Consider the following 12,526-nt stretch of genomic DNA (forward strand, 5'->3'; position numbering starts at 1 on the left):
AGTTGATCTAAAATTGGACCATGATGATAGTTGCACAATCTGGACATTTAGTAAACATCACTGAACTGTACATTCAGAGTGGGTGGATGTTACAGGTGAATTTTACACCTTAAGAAAGCTATTTAGGAAAAACTCCTAAAGAGATAGATAGAGGTTATTAGCCCTTTTTTGCCCTTGAAAAATTCATAGTAAATTTCAGGACCAGCTTTGTTTATCTTCAAAGCTCATGTTCAAATTCTTTAACTTGGGGGCTGGGGATTTGGCTCAGTGGTTCTGCCGCCTGCCTTGCAAGCACAAGGAACAGAGTTCAATCCCCGGTAGCAAAAACAAAACAAACAAACAAAAAAAATTATTTAACTTGGGAGATTAAAGAAAAAGAAAAGTTAAGCGGTCTTTCCGTCAGTCCAGTTTCCTACTCAGTAGCCAAAAACTGGTTCACTGAAGTAAGGTGATGAGCAAAGAAAAGGCGGCCGCGCCCCCGAAACAGGCCTTCTCCAGGGTGTGGGGTGTCACCAGGGAGAACAACACAGAAGCTCTTTCTGCCCATGGGCCTGTCTGGCTCTCTCTGGAGAGACACATAAGTGACATAAATTATGTCGTGTTTTAGCCTCTGTGAAGTTTCAAATTTGCACTCAGCACTGTACGGACGTTGTTTCTCTGCTCCACAGGGACACTACAAAGTAAGGATTCGTATTTCCACATTGCCGGAAACCAAGGTTCACAAAGATGAAGTGGGTCACCCAAGGCCACACCACGCTACCACCAGACAGGAACCGGAAGGCAGCTGTAACTGCCAAGCCTCATTCCTCACCCAGCTTCCCTGTCTCCTCTGTGTCTCAGCTTCTGCATGTCTCCACCTCTACCTCCTGTCTGTCTTCCCAGCTCCTTCTTCTGTCTGTCTGTCTGTGTCTCTTTGCTTGCCTCTGTCTCTGAACCTCTCTCTCTCTCTCTCTCTCTCTCTCTGTCTCTGTCTCTGGCTCATTTATTTTTAATAACCACAATAATGAGAAAAGCTCCTTCCCAACCCTCCTGGGGAGGGAGACAAAAGGAGGGGAGCCCGGGGACAAGGGGGAGGGATAACCTCCTCTCTAGCTCCTGAGAAATTTAATAAAGGGCCTGAGAAAGTGCTGGGCTCCACTGCCCGCCAGCATCCTGGGAAAGGGGGCAGCCCCCTCCCCCACTGCAGACTCAGCTCTGCACGGGCCTGGGGTCAGGGGAGGGAACGTCTCGGTGCTGGGCCCCCCTTCCCCAGCTCACAGGCTTTATCTCTCCCCTCCCTGCTGGTGGGAGCAGTTCCCCCAGCTAATCCGACCCTGAATATGGGCCCTACAGACTCCCTCCCCTCCACCCAGACCTGCGGGCTTTCCCAGGAGAGCTGCTCCATGGGGAAAATCAATCACAGAATTGCAGCCTGTGCACTCACAGGTCAGGCAGCGCAGCCTCTGCCTTGGCGGTGTCCAGGCCAGCCCCGCAGGAGGCCATCAATGGAGGGGGGCTGGGCCTGGCCACCTCTCCCAGCCTGCCAGGCACCTGATGCCAAAGGGCTCAGCTGGTCTCTGGCACGGAGCCAGGACCCAGGGAGGTTCCATCACTAGCTCTCCGCCTCTGCCTCCGTGAAGGCCAGCAATGGCTCCAGTAGGACAGCACACTATAGCCTCCCTCAGCCAGATCCCAGCCTCACCTCAGCCTCTAAGAGGGGCTTTCCCAGGGGGCCTTACCAGGTCAGAGCGGAAGAAGCTCTGGTCCAACCTCCTCGTGTGACTTTTGGGGAAACCCAGGGGATGAGAGCTGTTGGTTGACAGGTACGAAGTGGGGCTTCTCAGAGGACAAGGAGAAGAAGCCCAGCTGCTGCGCGACAGCTAAGCTGGACCTACAGCACAGCAGCGAGGTGACAGATGGAGTGGAGGCCAAGGCTATGGTGCAGGTGAGTGAGCAAGGCCTGCCCCCAACTGAGGAATGAGCTCCAGATGCCTTTTGGTGCAGGGAACCCGTAGGCCTGAGGCTGTCCAGGCTCGGTCATCCTCGGCTCCCGGGTGTCTGGATAGCTTTCCCATGTTGAGAAACCGCGCTCTGGCAGAGCTGAGAGCGTCTCCCACCTATTCAGGACTGGCAGGAAGGGCAGAGGGCTGGGCCTGGGGCTGAGCATGCAGGCACTGGCCCATTTACCACATGCCACTCTCCCAGGCCTGGTGCTGAGTTCTGGGGACTGAGAGAGGGTGATAATCACAGCTCATTGTTTGGAGAGCTTAGAAAGTGCCAGGTGCCACGTGAAGGTACCATCCCACTACACGTTCAGCACAATGTGCCAGCGCGCGCTGCTCTGTAAAGATGAGAAAGTAGAGGTACAGAGAAGTTAGATCACTCGTCCAAAGCCGCACAGCCAATCCATAAGAGGGCCACCATGTGACAGGCATTGAATGGTGCACAGCTGACCCCAGGGCTCACCCAGAGACAATGGGACTCATGCCTGTCTCCTAGGAAGACCCTTGCAGGCAAGAGAAGATGTGAAGCCAGGCTGGAGTTCTGGGGAGGGCTCAGAGGTTTCAGCAATGGCCTGGGCTAAAACTGCATCCTACTTTGTGCAAAATGGGAGGCCTGTGATTCTTGACCTCACAGGCACGGCCGAAAGATTGGGCAGCTGCCCACCAAGTCCTCGATGCCAAGTGGGCAGCCAGAAATGGCCTACACTTCTACACACCGGGGTCAAAGGGCTGAACTGGCCTTTCCCTGGGCCTTGCTTGCCTGGGGCCATGGGCAGAGGAAGAAAGAAAGGACGGAGAGATGGAATGGGGAGACAAAGGCATTCCTGGCTCCCAGCCCGATTTTGCTTGGTGCCAGGTCCTGCGCTGGGCCCTGGGCTAGGGGTATACACAAGGCCAGCTGGGCAGCTGCACCACCTCAAGCAGCCATGAGCTGGTATCCAGGGATCTTTGCAGAAAGTAATGGCCACGAGGAGTGAGTCTGCCTTTCTTAGGCCCCTCTCTTGAGCTGCAGAAGGGCATGGTGAGAGAAAGCCTGGCTATTTCCTGTTCTAGATCTATAGGACAGAGGAAATGCAAAGGTCAGGAAAGTAAAGCATCCCCCAAATACCCCACCTCCGTTGGCGAGAAACTTGGTGCCACGGATGATCCTTCTTTGTCCTCTCAGATTATTTCAATCCTCTAATCCTTCAAGAAGCAATTACAATAGCTTCATTTTTAAAAAATCATCAAAGAACCTGAGGCCCAGAGAGGTTAAGAGCTTTGCCTGAAGACACAGGGGCAGTCATGAACAGCATAAGAAGGAAGCCACATCTCCCAGCTCCTTGTCTAATGCGTAAACCCCTGGTATATGCTGCAACAGCGCAGGGGGAGCTAAACTGGTTCTTAGCTGTCTCCTCAGTGAGCAGCTGCAGGTGGATGGGCACAGCTCTCACCTTGAGTCAGCCCAGCCCTGGGGTAGCTGGTGGGCAAGCGGAGGCCCATCCAGGCACGTGTTTCCACTTTCACTGGAGCTGGGAACTAATAGCAGAAAAACCTGTGAAGCTGCTAATGGGATAATGGAGAAAGTATTTATTTATTTTTTGAAGGAGGCCTCTAAGGATCTGGGGCAGGCCCAGCATCAGGCAGGCAGTGGAAGGTCAGCCTGCTGTTAACAGGGATTAAGCAGACACATTGGAAGGAGGGGTTGCCGGAGCAGAGGCTACAGCAGGACCTCCGTGTCTGGCCCCTCAGGAGAGAGCAAGGCTGGGCCCAGGGACTCAGGACACTTTCAGGGAGGAGGCTCCTACCTGCGGTGCTTCCTGCTCTCCCTGCCCAAGGCGCCAGCCCCTTGGAGTCGATCACATGTGTCTGCCTTCTGGCAGTGTCCCCAACAGCCTGAGGAGCAAGTGAGGTGCAGCAGGTTGGAAACAGAATTAAAGTATCAAGCTTATGTTCTGAGAATGTAGCTGCAGTGAATGGGCCTTGGCAGGGTGGGACCCGTCTGACCCAAGCCTTCAACATTCTCCAGTGCCAGTCAGCACTGCCACACTGGGGGAAGTGTGAAGTGTTTTGGAGAGAAATCTGAGTTGAAGAGTCAATATGTAAGAAATAAAAATGGAGCCACGCTGGTTGGAGAGCAGGGCTGGACTCCCCCTGCTCAGCCTCCCCTGTGCCTCTAAGTATCTCCCTAGTGTCCATGGCCTGGATGCTGCTGGGCTGCATGACTTCTGGGCACTTCTTACCCTCAAAGCTCAATGGAGGCTCCCTAGTGGACCAGGAATGGGAGGTCCAAGAGCATTGCCTTCATCCGGAAAGAGGTTGTCCACTGGTCCCTACTAGTGGGGACAGGAAGGGCAGGCCCATCGCACCCTGCTCAGTAAGGAGACTCCAGCCTCCTGGGCATGGACTTGGCCTTAGCGCCAGGAATAATATGAACCTCTTTCCTCCTGAAGCTGTCTGTTGAGAAGCAAGGGGAGGCACTATGGGGGGCGGGGTCACCTGTCTGCTCCCATGATGCTTCGGGACAACAGGTATAAGCTATTCCTGAAGACTGAAGCAGACATTTGGAAGAACTTTCTCACCAGCATCTTAGATGCTGGAACTGAAACTGGGAAAGAGGGAGAAACAGTTGACTCTGAAGACCATCTAGGGGAGCTGGATTCTGAGGGAGGCCAGAGGAGCCGTCTAAGGTAGAGTTAGGTCACCTCTTAGAGTCATAAGCCTGGTCAAGCCCCAAAGTTTATGCTTCACTCCTTTAAGAAATACTTATCAACCCTCTGCTCTGTGCTGGGAATCCATGCGGCTCTGGAGGAGGGTAGGAAGCAAGGTGTCCAGTGCATGTCCAACTTTGGTTATGAAAAAAACCCCAGGAAATTTGAATATAGTGAGAGACCAAGACTGAGGTCAAAGCACCTGACTGGTCTGGAGGGGAGCTGAAGAAGACTTCCTGGAGGAAGAAGACACATGTGCCCGGAGACTGACAGCTTCAGGTGGTCGTGAACCCATGGCACTGCACCACCGCCGGCTGTTTTGTTACCACTGACAGCTCTAAAAGCTTCACCACCACTGGCCTAGGAAGAGATCACCTAGGACCTGTACCCTATTAAGCACATCCAGAAGCTCAGCTGGGCTGGCATTAATGAGTTTTCCCCCTTAGTTAGTGTATTTCAAATAAAGGAAAGGCCAGTGAAGAGAAGAATATCAGCAGGTCATATACATGACCGGGAACATGAGTAGTCACCCCTCTTAGCTCTACATTTATAGTCTGATGCTGGACACACAGCAGGACCTCAGTAAACATTTATTAAATAAATGAGATACAGTATTTGATCCCCCACCAGCCCTCTTTCTCCACTAAAACTGCAATCTGCCTCAGCTTAGAACCCAACCAGGAGAGGACAACCACCCCTCCAAACCACCCCAAGCAATGCACTTAGCAGGCCTTGCCCCAAAGCAGTGTCCTCGACAGCCACGGCTAACATGTCCTAAGTGCTCTTCATCCCACGTGTTACTTCACTTAATCCTCCCAGCTGCCACATGGATGGCTACTGCCCTGAACTCAACACACAGAGAAGTTAGGTACCTCACCCAAGGTCACTCAGCTAGCTCGTGGGTGATGGAAAGAAGCACTGCCGTTAGATCTAAGGGGTGGGTCTTTAATTCTTAGAATCATTACGAGGAGAAGCAGGTATTCAATCATCCCCTTTCACAAGTGACAAAAACTCAAAGGTGGGTCTAGAAACAGCTCTTCTGAGATGTGGCTCCTGATACCATGCGCTCTCTCTCATCACTCTCCTAGGACCTTCCCTGAACTGAGGTGCAAACAGCTGTACCTTGGCCCACTCCAGGGAGGAAGCAGCTCTAGAAGGAGAGATGGCCCAGTGCCTGCCAGCAGGATTTATGTCCTGTCTAGAGCGGACAGTTTGGCTGTTGTTATGAAAGGCTGAGCAGAGCTCAAAGATGGAACTTATTCCCACTAAACGATTGCAAATGTCAGGCAGCACGGCCTCAGAGCTCCTTGCGTATGAACCCGGGTGGACGGAAGCCAGGCTTCCAGAGCAAGCAGGCCCATGGACCCCTTGGCTACTCCTAGTGCCATCAGAGCACACTAGGAGACAGAAGGTTCCAGTGCAGGGCCTGAGCAACGTGCTCTCCAGGGGACACAACGGCCCCTCCTGCCTGAGGGGCACTGGGACAGGGTGTCTTTCCAACGAATTGAATGAGATCCATTCTAGTGCAGATGGATAAAGAAATTACCTGCAGATGTGACTACACACAACCATTGTGATTCTCTACGCAGTCACAAAGCCTTGGGGAGCCAGGGCCTCTTGGAACAGGGTTTTCATTCCATGCAGCTCTTTGCCCCCTGGGCAGTGCAGATTTGTGCCAGCCCGGCCTGAATGATTGCTACCTCTCTTGGGCCTCCATCAGGGCTTCTTAAGCTTGGTTTGTTTGGAGGCTCAAATATAGTGTGAGATGCTGCAGGGATCCTGGCTAAGGGCCTCAAAAAGGGCTTCTGCAAGGGTGCCCAGAAAGCTGGCATGGTTCTATGCACTAAGCCTCCTCCCTAGGTCTTTGATTTCTTATGCATATTTTTGGAATTTTTTTTTTAAAGTACTGGGGATTGAACCCAAGGCTTTCACACTCAGCTATATCCTGAAATCCTTTTTATTTTTTAATTTTGAGACAAGGTCTCACTAAATTGCCCAGGCTGAGCTTGAATTTGAAATCATCCTGCTTCAGCCTCCCAAGCCACTGAGATTATAGGTATGTACCATCATGCCTAGTGGGACAACACATTTTTAAAAAGAAGACAGCTACATTAATGGTTCCCAAATCAAAGACTAAGGATCTGTAAGAACATTGATCAATCGATCAGTCAATTGATCTGTTCATTCCAGGTGAAGAGAACCTGCACAGGTGAGTAAGGATCTCCTGGTAACAAAGGTATGGGGGGGGGTCCTGAGGAATGCTGGGAGACAAAGAGGAGATGGTAAGCTCTGCCGAGGGCATCCCACAGACTCTGGAAACTTTGAAAGACTGCAAGGTAAGAGGACTACATGACCAGACTTGGAGATAGAGAGATCCTCTTGTCTGAAGGCAGACTGGAAGGACAGACTGGGGTGGAGGCCAGCAGTCGGCCAGGCAGTGAGACAGGAAGGACCAGATACATTCGGGAGAGCTTTGGACAGTACCGCTTTCTTGGGGAGAGTGATGGGGTTGGAGGATGAGGTGGCAAAAAAGCAGGAGGAATCAAAGATAATGGTGGGATGGTGGGAGAGAGGAAGCCTGTGTGGGCAAGATCTGCCCCAGCCTGGCTGTCCAGATACAGATATAGACACATACATGGTTCCAGACACTCTTAGAAGTCTCCTAAGAGCTTTTCTCCCCTCAGTATCTTTCTGCCTTCAAGTCAGGATGTCAACTCCCACCCACTCTTACTCACTTCCTCCCAATATGGAGAATATAACTGCAAACACTTGGGATGGTAAAAAGTTCTCTGAGGGAAATTACTTTAAAGTTGGTGCAGTTGTGTTTTCTGAGCCTATCAGGTCCACAATGGGGAGGTCACAGAAAATCCAAGCCTGGCTGGGTGTGATGGGACACTCCTGCAATCCCTGCACTCAGGAGGCTGAGGCAGGAGGATTGCTGTGAGTTTGAGACCAGCCTGGGCTATGATGGTGAGTTCAATCCCAGCCTGAAGTGCATAGTGAAATCCTGTCTCAAAAAAAAAAAAAAAATCCAAACTCAGGATTGCCACTGAGCTCAGCTCATCTTCCTGTCATTCTTCAAGCACGGGTGCCGCCCAGTCTCACTCAGCAAATGACCTTGCTTCCTACCTACCACTCCCCAAACGCCTGTGCCTGGCATTCCCTGCCCTGGTCCTGAGCCAGCTTCTTCACCTGGGCTCTGCACTGTATCTGCTCCATGCTGTCACCTTCTTTACACTACAATCGTCACTTCCACATCATCTCCTTCCACCCCTCAACCCACTGCAACTCCTCTTGTTCACTCCACCTAGGTCTTGGTGCAAAGGTCAACTCCTCAGGAAGACTTCCCAGCCCGGTCCCCGCCCCATATCATGCCAGTCCGTTACTTCCTCGTTCTTTGTAGCACTTATCTCGAATTGATCTACTTTCTCACCGATTTCTCACTCCGCCCTTGTTCAACTCAGAGGCCTGTATAGCACCTGACACAGTAGACAATAACATTTTATCTAAACGATGAATTGCATTCGTTATTTATTTATTTATTTTTGTACCGGGGATCAAACCTGGGGACCTTGACGTTGAGCTTACAAAGCAGGTGGTGGAACCAATGAGCTAAATCCCCAGCCCTGCATTAGTTGTTTTTAGCCATAACACATATTAAAATCCCTTGGGGGGTGATCTTTACATTTCTGCATCCCTGCCAACTGCACCAGAATGTTGGGGTTAACCTGTTCACCCAGGTGCCAGTGTTTTTTAAAGCTCTCTCAATGAGTTCAATGGGCAGCCAGGAATAAAAATATTGTTGTGGATTCTTAAATCCTCACTGAGTCCGCATTTCACTAGATAGAAATAAAGACTCTGTCTTGCCCCTCTCCGCTGGATCAGGCAGCTAGGCCGGAGGGCAGCTGGATGGAGGAAGATGTTAGGCTGAGTGTGGAAACTACCCTCCTTGGTCCTGGGCCTCAAGTCAAAGAAAGGACCAGCAGCCTGCCCAGGTCGTGCAGGTTACTGTCATGAACATGTCTGCAGGTCCTGCCACTCTGGGGACATTGCCCCATACACGTCCAGTTCTGGTGCTTTAATAGCTCTTCAGGAATGACGGTATCAGTGGACAGAGAGAGAAGAGCCCGGTCCCCAGTCAGCCCGGGACACTATCAGCCTCCCCTCTCAAGTTGAGCCAGAATGACACACCCATGCTCCTACCTGGGCGATGCTTCCCACAATGAGCTGTCACCAGAACTCTGCCTGTTTCAGGGAACCTCAGGCCAGTTCTGGGAACTGCTGCTCCCTTGAAAGGGTGGAGGCAGCCACTGTCCCACCCAAAGCAGTTTTTGAGGTGAGGGCATCTAACAGAGGCTATTGGTTCCCATCACTGTGCCAGAGACTTTCCATACATGGGCTTATTTCATGCCAGTCATTCTCAGACAAGGCAACTGGCTTCACTGCACAGGGAAGGAAACTGAGGCACAGAGAGATGAGGTGATTTCCCAGGAGTCATTACTCCAAGATTGGCTACATGAACTTGGAGAAGTCACTTGATCCTCCCCAGTCAGCATCCTTATCTATAAATGAGAGAGAACTAGTACCTCTTGTAGGGTGCTGATGGATACAAAAGCACTAGACAGAATCCTGAAGCAGAGAAACTGTTTCACAAGTGGCAATTATAATATTCTCATTGGCTCCCAATCCTTCACTACATTCTGCCACTTCTCAGAAGAAAATCACTTACATTTGTATCACACAATTTAAAGTTATCTCATGTGTGTTAGCCCATTTCATCTTTGCATCTTGTGAAGTCGAAACTTTTGGCTACAAGCCCCCCTTGTGTTTGTTTTAATAAAGACCTTGGGTCTGGAGAGGCCGAAGTCACACGTGCAGCCCCCACAGGGCTGAGTGGCAGAGCTGGGTCAGGAACCCAGATGTCCCAACTCCCTGCCCAAGACTTTCTCTACCACACAGCAGCCACAGAGGGGTGCAGCCTACCCCTCAAGGGAGGTTATGCCCTGACTACGCTGGGAAGGAGGAAAGCAGGGAAGCCCTCGGTGGGAGTGGATGCTGCTGGGAGGGTGGAGCTGGTCTTTGATGTGGTGTGTTGTGTGGTGACCCAGTCAGGGCTGTCGCCACAGTCCCATGCTTTGGCTGGGACAACAACCACCACTTCCGCTGGTGTGGCAACGCTGGGTGGATCTGGGTCTGCTGCCTGTGCAGGGTTGGGAAGGGGCGGATGCCTGGCTTCTGGGTCTTGCCATTGAGATGGGGAATCTTCTCCTGTTCTCTGTTTTATTTCTGTTTCACAGCCAGACCAGCTCTTAGGCACAGATAGCTAGGGACCATCTGGTCCCTCCTCTGCCCAGCAGATACCGACACAGCAGGAAATGAGCCTCAGCCCCACATCTTCCTCCGAAGGATAAAGCCAACAATTAATTAAGAACTTGCTCGGTGCTCTGTAGCCAAATGAGTCAGGTATTATAATCCTCATTTCAGAGGTAGGAAAGGTAAAGCCCAAGGCTCACAGACCTAGTCAAGGTGATAAGAGTCAGAATTATGCCAAAGCTCATGATCTTTCCAGGGCATTGCTGCTTTACTGGAGGCCATAGCCTGGCAGCCAGACAGCTTTGCCAAAGCGCACCAAGCCATCGAGCCTCACTAAGGAGAGCAGAGTCTACCACCTTCCCCACACCCAGTGGTTGCAAAGTCCTCTGCACCATTTCTACTACTGAGTTTAGTTTCCAGATGGGTTGAGCACCTCCCTGAGCTGATAGAATGAAAAGATGTGCAAGGAAAAATGAAGTGATACAGAAGTACAAGCAATGGGTTGAGAAAGAGTTATTTTGACTAGGGGAATAAGAAACACCATGGGCCCAGTGCGGTGGCACATGCTTGTATCCCAGCACTCAGGCGTGTGAGACAAGAAGACCACAAATTCTGAGCCCAGCATGGGCAACTTAGCAACTTAGTAAGATCCTGTCTCAAAAAGAAAAACTAAAAAAGGGACTGGGGATGTAGCTCAGTGTGAAGGCCCAGGGGTTCAATGTCCAATACCACTAAAAAACTAGCATAGAATTGATGGTGTCTGGGTTGGGCTTGGGAAAATAAGAAGGCAGGTCTCCTTTTCCATAGCAGAGGACCATGTCTCGCTTTCGAGGCACACGTGAAGGCTCTAGCAGAGACTCAGCCCCTCCATAGGAGCAGGGAGCTTCCTCCAAGCAGAGTATACTGACTAGAAGTCTTTTCCGGAAAGTGATAAGCAGGGGTCGGGAGCAGGTGATGATGGCTGAAGGGATTGGGTCTGGCAGGCACCTCTTCAGGGCCTGTGAGATGCTGTCACAGAATAAGGATTGGCTGTGACCAGGACACTGAGCAACAGGGAGCCTCTGAGAGTAGGGAAAAGCCAGACTCCTTATCAACAGGCTAGTAACTCACTCTGTATAGGCTCAGACTTGAACTTGGAAGAGAGAGGCTCTGCCCACAGCTTTGGGGAAGCTAGCTACACGCAGTAAGATCAGAGAGAAGTAGAAGAGGATGGTGACATGATTTATGTGGCCTAGTGCAGAATGAAAATCTGATCCCTTGTCCAAAAATGTAAGAATCTCAAGAGGGCAACAGCAGAGAATTCAAAACCAAGCTCCAGATCCCTTGTAAGTATGAGCTACATGCCATAATGCCATGAAGCCAGCCTTGAATGCAAGCAAGAGTTGCGACCATGTAGAGGTCAGCTACAGAAGCCTTCTGGCCTAGTATTCTCCCGACCAAAATGACAAGGACTCATGTGCATAAACAGGCAGAGACGGGAGCCACACTCCAACATGACTGGGCCTAAAGCATGCTCTGCAGAGGCACTGGGAACCCGGGACCAGCTTTCACAGGTGCTAGGCCTACCCTGGCTGACCAGCATTGTGCCCGAGGCCCAGCCTTGCCTGATTAGGAGGAGGGAGGACACAGGGTTGTATCTCTAGGTTGGGAGAGCTCCAAATGCTGGGAAAAGATGTTACACTTGGAGACCATCTGGGCGAGAGGCCTCTGGAGCTGTTCTTTTAATTTACAGACTGACAAGCAAGGGTAGGGGCTCTGAGTCAGTACAAAGGGTGATGGCCCAGAAAAGAATCAAAGTAACAATAGTGGGCTTGCCTGGCACTGTCTTCCTGGCCCCTGCCCTGGGGTTCATGTGGCTGGGAAGCCTGACGTCTCTTTCACCAGTGGGATCAAAACCAGCTTTCAGAGCAACATAAGCCAGGAGTCATTTTTAGCACAGACGTAACTTTCTAGTTCCTTTTCCCTACCTTTCGTTTTTAAAGTTGCCTTTAAAGAGGCTGCACAGATCTGAAAAACAAATCCAAGTTTAAAGAGACAAGTGCAAAAATGCAAACTGGGCAAGGGGACAGAGCCGCCAGCTGGACAAAACGTGCCTGGAAAACAGCATCCTCTGCTTGGCAGGTGCCGGGGATTTATGGCTGAGTTTTGCAGACATTTCATCACGTTACGAGCCAGCTCAGGAGACCCTCATAAAACTCTGCTTATATGAAAGAACAAACTAGCTGATAAAAGTCAGCTGCTGCCTATAAATTCGCTGTGGGGATTGCAATTGAGTAGTGGATTTATTGGTCTGGGCTCTCTCTGTAAATGAAGAGCTACTCTGCGCATCAGAACTGGGAGAAGAGCCGGAGCACACAGTTGCTCCCTACTCCCAGGACGGCAGATGGGCCAAGCTGCCCTCATCCCGGACACTTCTAGAGACCGACGGGAAGATTCTCACTTGGGTCTCACATCCTCCACTCTCACCTCTCACTGAAAGAAGCACTCACTCGCTCCTTCCTCTACGCTCTCTGTGCGTCCTTATGACAGCACTTCTCACAT

The 12,526-nt window shown here is 51.2% G+C and overlaps 1 protein-coding gene across 2 annotated transcripts in view; it reads right to left on the reverse strand.

Moving 5' to 3' along the window:
- Positions 1 to 12,526, reverse strand: part of Rspo1 (R-spondin 1) — a 63,326-nt gene that overhangs the window by 48,277 nt on the left and 2,523 nt on the right. The window lies entirely within an intron of this gene.

The sequence above is a fragment of the Fukomys damarensis genome, unplaced genomic scaffold, assembly GCF_012274545.1.
Source record: "Fukomys damarensis isolate Sample0158 unplaced genomic scaffold, DMR_v1.0_HiC HiC_scaffold_23, whole genome shotgun sequence".
NCBI lineage: Eukaryota > Metazoa > Chordata > Mammalia > Rodentia > Bathyergidae > Fukomys > Fukomys damarensis.